Consider the following 5699-nt stretch of genomic DNA (forward strand, 5'->3'; position numbering starts at 1 on the left):
CAGAGAACCTCACCCTGTATCTTCAGTTAGGTTAGCACCGACTACAGCGTCCTCTCCGGTCCTCCAGTGAGCAAAGCCACGTATTTATCTTCACAGCTATCTATTTGTGTCATAATGTACCTACACGCATCCTTCCTACGTTGTCAAACTAGTACTCGTCTGGATCTCGCTTTGCGTTTTAATTTAATATGAAATTACATGTAATTACTTTTTGCAATAAATTTTAATTTGGAGTACTGATGAAGACGAAGGCCTCTGGCAAGATCTGGGTCTTGAAACTGGCCCGAGCACCTTTCGAAAGCTACCTTGTGAGTTCGCGTAGTGGGGCTTAATTTCAAACAGAATTCCTAGGACTTACACAGCTTCTGGATCGCTGTTTCAAAGTCTTTGTCTTTGAAACCAAGCTGCAACGTCATCAGTAAATCTAGGGGGTTTCTTCCTGTGCCTTCTGTCCTCTTCTTCGTTGAAGGATTTTGAATCTCATAGTAACATACAAGGCACAGATTCTGGTGAAACAGTGTCTCCTGGCTTAATCCAGGCATTCTTCTATCTACCTGATTTATCTAACAGCATTTACCATATTTAAAAGATTTACTTTAAAGTATTTTAGTTATTTTTCGTACTTGATAAATAATGCATGATAAGAAGGACTAATAAATCAAAATGGAATAAAATATCCTCTTCCTCTGATTAATTTTAAAATTCCCATTACCTGGGACTCAATCTGGAGCGTGACTATGAAGGTGATCCATCGGGCGTTCACATGATCGACAGAGAAAGTCCAAGTAGTACGTATGGAGCTACAACATCCAGCTGACCACAGGACAATTTAGGCTATCCGGAAATAAAGGGATTGATTAGGCTACCCAATAATCTCGGATTTAAGAAACAAGAGATTCTGCTTCTTTCCCAAAGCGGAGGACATTGCATAAAAACACAAAGGGACCTGGATATCCTTTTAAAAAGGGACTGAGCAAGAGATTCAATCACATGTCTTCACGCATGTCTTATTCACCTGCTTGTTAGTAGGTACGATTTCCTTCTTCTTATATTATTCTTTTAGAAATTAGATATTCTGACAGGGAGGATGTAGACCAACGCTTTCCTTCCTGAGTGTTCACGATTCGGTGATAATCCGAACTCTTTTAACTCTTCAGTAATACGAGTATCATACTAAACAAATACCACCACCACCACCATTGCGCTGCTTCTGTTGACAACGGCGCAATCAGAAGTCCCAAATACGGTCATGTCGCTTCGGTACGTGCTTACAAACCAGGCAGGGAGGGGGGACGCTCTGTTTTGCCCTGCAGTCCCCAGCGGTGGTCAGCAGTACACCGGTGTCTGCAACCTGCTCTGCAGGCGCTACGAACACACAGCAGCTGCATTTCACAGCGATCCCTTTTCTTAAAGAGTTCTCTTGAGGCTCTCGTAGCTCTCTTGCGTGAAGAAGTTTCTTGAGCCTCTCTTAATTTTCCTGCTCTTGAGGAGCCCCCTGTGGCCTTGATCGCAGGTTGCTGCAGCTTGGGAGGTTCAACCGCTCTGGCGACCGCTGTCCGTAGTGTGTGGTGATGGAGCCGTTACGGGGACTTCAGGCCCCCACCAGGAGGACAGCGCTGTATTGCTGGAGGAGGGTGTTCTTCACGAGTCACCGACAGCTAGAAAGAATTCTAGGAAGGATCTGGATAAGCTAACCTGATTTTAGAAAAAAAAGACATTGGGTAGGATTAAAACATTATTTTTAGGAGTAGCTTTGTAAAGCTAAGCTGAGAAGAAGAGCTGAGTTTTACTCAGTGATTTTTTTCAGGGACAAATACGTTGAGGGATCTAGATACTCTCTTCCAACATCCTTTCTAAGTAATGAATGTGGGACTGTACTTTATACCAATATCTATTTCTCTCTAAAAGCTCTGTCATTATTAGCTTATTCTAATACCAAAATAAACTTATTTCTTCTCACAATGTGTTCAATTTCTCTTACACAAATACAATTCATTAGCCTATTTCAAAGACCGTGATTCTTAACTTCTGTAAGGCTGGACACGGGGAAAACCAGTTCACTGGCTTTTCCAAAACTGTGGCTTTTCTTGGTGTATTTGCACTTCTCTGCAGGATGTGCGTGTCCTTCAACACAACAAAGAACTTCGGAGTTTCAGGGGAACAGATCCTCCTCTTCTGCGGTCACACAGTGCGGTGCAAAGCGACATACTTACGTTCTACCAGCAGCTCGTCTCACTGCTTTCCGTTTGTGGCGCAGGGTTGTAAAACAAGGCTCCTTACAGCAGTATAAATCAAACAGTATTTTTGCCCCCAGCCTTTTCTGGGTCCCACAGTTCCAGACGCGCTGTGAAGTCGAAAACAACTGAAACTATGGTCCAAAGGAAAACAAAACTGAACATCAAAGTGAAGACAAACCAAACAAAAGTGAAGAAAGAAAGAAAGAAACTAAGCGCACAGAAGGGAGCTTTCAGGAGTGATAATAATGGACTGGGACGTGTTTCTTACAAGCCACTTGAAAGCAGTTTGATAATTACAGAAGTATTTACAGGCCTAGCTGCCTTCCCTCGCTTATTCCTGGGAGACTGTAGATGGTGAATTCTTTAAGCGGCTTTGTCTGCTCGCTGGAAACCTCACGGTGTTTTGCATGGTCTGTAGTTTCTGTAATAAAGGAGCTAAACTGATCGAGAGCTCGTTTCTGCAAGTCGTACCGAGTGATTGAAGCAGAGTATTCACAGTGCTGCGCTGCTTCTCACTTGATTCTCAGGAGGCTGGAAGCACTGGAGGTTACTGGTTTTCTACTTGCAGGCAGTCGCCAGGCGTTGCAGCAGGCGCTTTCATCAGATTCAGACGAGATGCTGTATCATTTTACAGTACGTGGTATTCACTGTGGAATTCATTCTGGAGGCAGAGAATTGCCACGGCAAGTATATTTGCATACATTAAACGTATTCAGCTAAGCAAGTCAAGGTGAATAAAGAGTGGATTCCTAAATCAGTATCTCTGCACTCCCAAACACTTGCCAGACTTACTGACGTTGAGATTTGTGAGTGGTCTGCTCCTTCTAAGAGCACTGCTTTTTTTTTAATCTCACTCTTCGTTTTCATGTTGATTTCAGCTGAACCTGGTTTTTACGGCAGTCTTTTAGTGGCCAGATTTATTCCACCCGGTTTTGGTCGCTTGGTGGAGAGACATCGTCAAGGAGCATAGCTGTTCAAGGTGCCCGTGTTTCGAGGGCCCCAGTTAATACGTTAGCTGTTGCAGAATGGCGCTGGGGAAGTACCTTTCTAGCTCTGGTAGCTACAGAGCGAGCTTGTGGCGCATCGGCTTCTGCCTTAGAGATGACAGGGAGATTGGAAAAACGGTACGAAACGCTGAAGTACTCTTTGACTTGAAATGTCTGGCATTGCACATGCATCTGATTCAACTGAGGCATAAAATGCTTGCCTCTTGATTTTCTGTATTTAAAGAACTTGAAATATCATTGTCCTATGGAAATGTCTCACCCTTTTAAGGTACTTAACTGAACTAAGAGTTATGGTTAAAACACCTGAAATTACTGGAAGGAAACTAATTTATTGTCAAAATTATTGCCCAGCTGCCCAGCATTTTTACTAAATTTCTTCTTTTCTTCCATAATTATTTTGCTTCTGTTCCAAACCTCCTCCTCCTTAATTAACTTTGCTTTATGAACCAAACATCATTAGCATACCTCACATCAGTTATACGTGAGGCGAATGAAGCATTGGGCATTACTTCGACTTCTGTTCAAGTTGCTGTATAGAGGCCAAGGTGAAAAGTTAACTTGTTTTTCACAAGGGGATCCACTGCAGTAACAAGTATCACGAAGTAAGGGAGGAGTATGTACGTAGGAGTTACAGAACCATTTCATAATGTTCTAGAGAAAAAATACACGTACCGTCTGTGCAGTGAGTTAGAACTCCAGATAAAAGTACAGATGAAAGGCAGATATTTTGTGCCAGACTCATCACTGTCAGTCGCGATTCGGCATTTAATCTAAAGTTCAGTGGTCGTCGCTCCAGCACGGCTGGTGTCATCTTTGAGAAGATGAGCAAATACTAGTCACTGTCACCGTGTGGGTTGACTCTAAGAAAACCGTCTTTCCGCAGTGAAGTATCGTGTGAACCCTCCTCGACAGCAATATGTAGCAAGGCAGTGAGTCAGCTGAATCCCAAAGCCTTAACAGTCCCCTAAAAGCTGCTTTGGAAAACGTGACTGTAGCAGTCAAGATTTCTGTACGCTTATCCATGCTTCTGAAGTACTCGAAGGATTAAAAGCCTTTATTGTCGTGTATTGTTGGCACACGGTCTTGTGAATCAAGGGGAGGTGTACTTAATGTACTCTAGAATTAAGTTTATTTTGCTCTGCACTCTGTACTTCTTGAGGAGAAACAGCCCATCTCACAAAGGCAAACGCAGTTCTTTGCAGCAGGTTCTTTCTGTCCGTATTTAGCTCCTCCAGTATCAGGAAATTTGTGTCTTCTCGCACTTAGCAAACAATGTCACAAAGGCCAGACATCCACACAGAGGAGCGATCTCCTGAATCTTTCAGGAAAAACAGCTGGTTCATATTAGCCCAGGAGCATAAATCACCCTCAGACTGTACAAAAATCGAGTGCCCTACAAAAGGAAGCCGGAATTCTCTTCTTAGTGGATAAGAAAGCATTTTTTCAGCACATTCTAGTTAGTTCATTGAGCGACTTGGAAGACCAATATCAAAATACTGTGTTATTCATAAATTGGGTATGTGAAATGCATTGTGACAGCCAGTATTTAAAGTAAATTCCTTGTTTTACGTACAGAACAGGCTGCGATGGCCTCCTCCTCCAGCTAAGCCATCATTAAATTCCTCGGTGTGTAGTCAGTCGGATCACTTCCTGACTGAGACATTCACATTTCTAACAATAACCACTGGACAATGCAACAGAATAGAAACGTAAAAAGAATTTTTCTTTTTTATACCAGCAGATTAATTTATTAAAATGATTTTACAGACATGCAATTTCTTCAAGCATTATTTACCTTTAAAAGCTTCAAGCAAGCCTATAATTAAGGGATGAGTAGTTCTTCCAGAGCAAGCAACTATAAAAAGACCCTTCAGCCACCTCTGTAACGCAGGTGCTGTAATGGCAACAGGAAGCAGTGCGTGAAGTCCTGGAGAGGCAGGCTGGAAGCTGCATCCAGGTAGGGCTTTTGGAATCAAAAAAGAAAGGAAAAAAAAAGGATAATTTAAACCCATTCGAACCAAGACTCAAAAAGCAGTGGAGGAGTGAGAGGGAAAGCGGTTGGGGAGGAGAGCAGCAGGGCGCAAACAGAGAGCCCACGAGCTTACTCCTGTGTTTCACATAAAGCAAAGCCGGCGACTGGAAACCGAATGATGTCAGAACGCGTTTGCTTTAAGCAGCGGTGGTATATCCTGAGGAGAAGCACAGTCTCAAAGGCCTGTCCTTCTCTTTCCATATATAACGTCTGCCTTCACGCAGCACCTCACGGATTGTCACCGCTGTACCGGACCTTGTGAGCAAATGACAGCACTAAGATGAACAGACAAGAGACAATTATAAACAGATGTGTGTCTCGCCGGGGGCTGCACCCATGGCGGTTTTCACAGACCTAAACTAATTGATTTAAAACCGGATTTAATTAAGCTAGTAGGACTGCTGTGTGCGATAGGGCATCAGC

This window comes from Buceros rhinoceros, unplaced genomic scaffold (genome assembly GCF_000710305.1).
Source record: "Buceros rhinoceros silvestris isolate BGI_N320 unplaced genomic scaffold, ASM71030v1 scaffold5281, whole genome shotgun sequence".
Lineage (NCBI taxonomy): Eukaryota > Metazoa > Chordata > Aves > Bucerotiformes > Bucerotidae > Buceros > Buceros rhinoceros.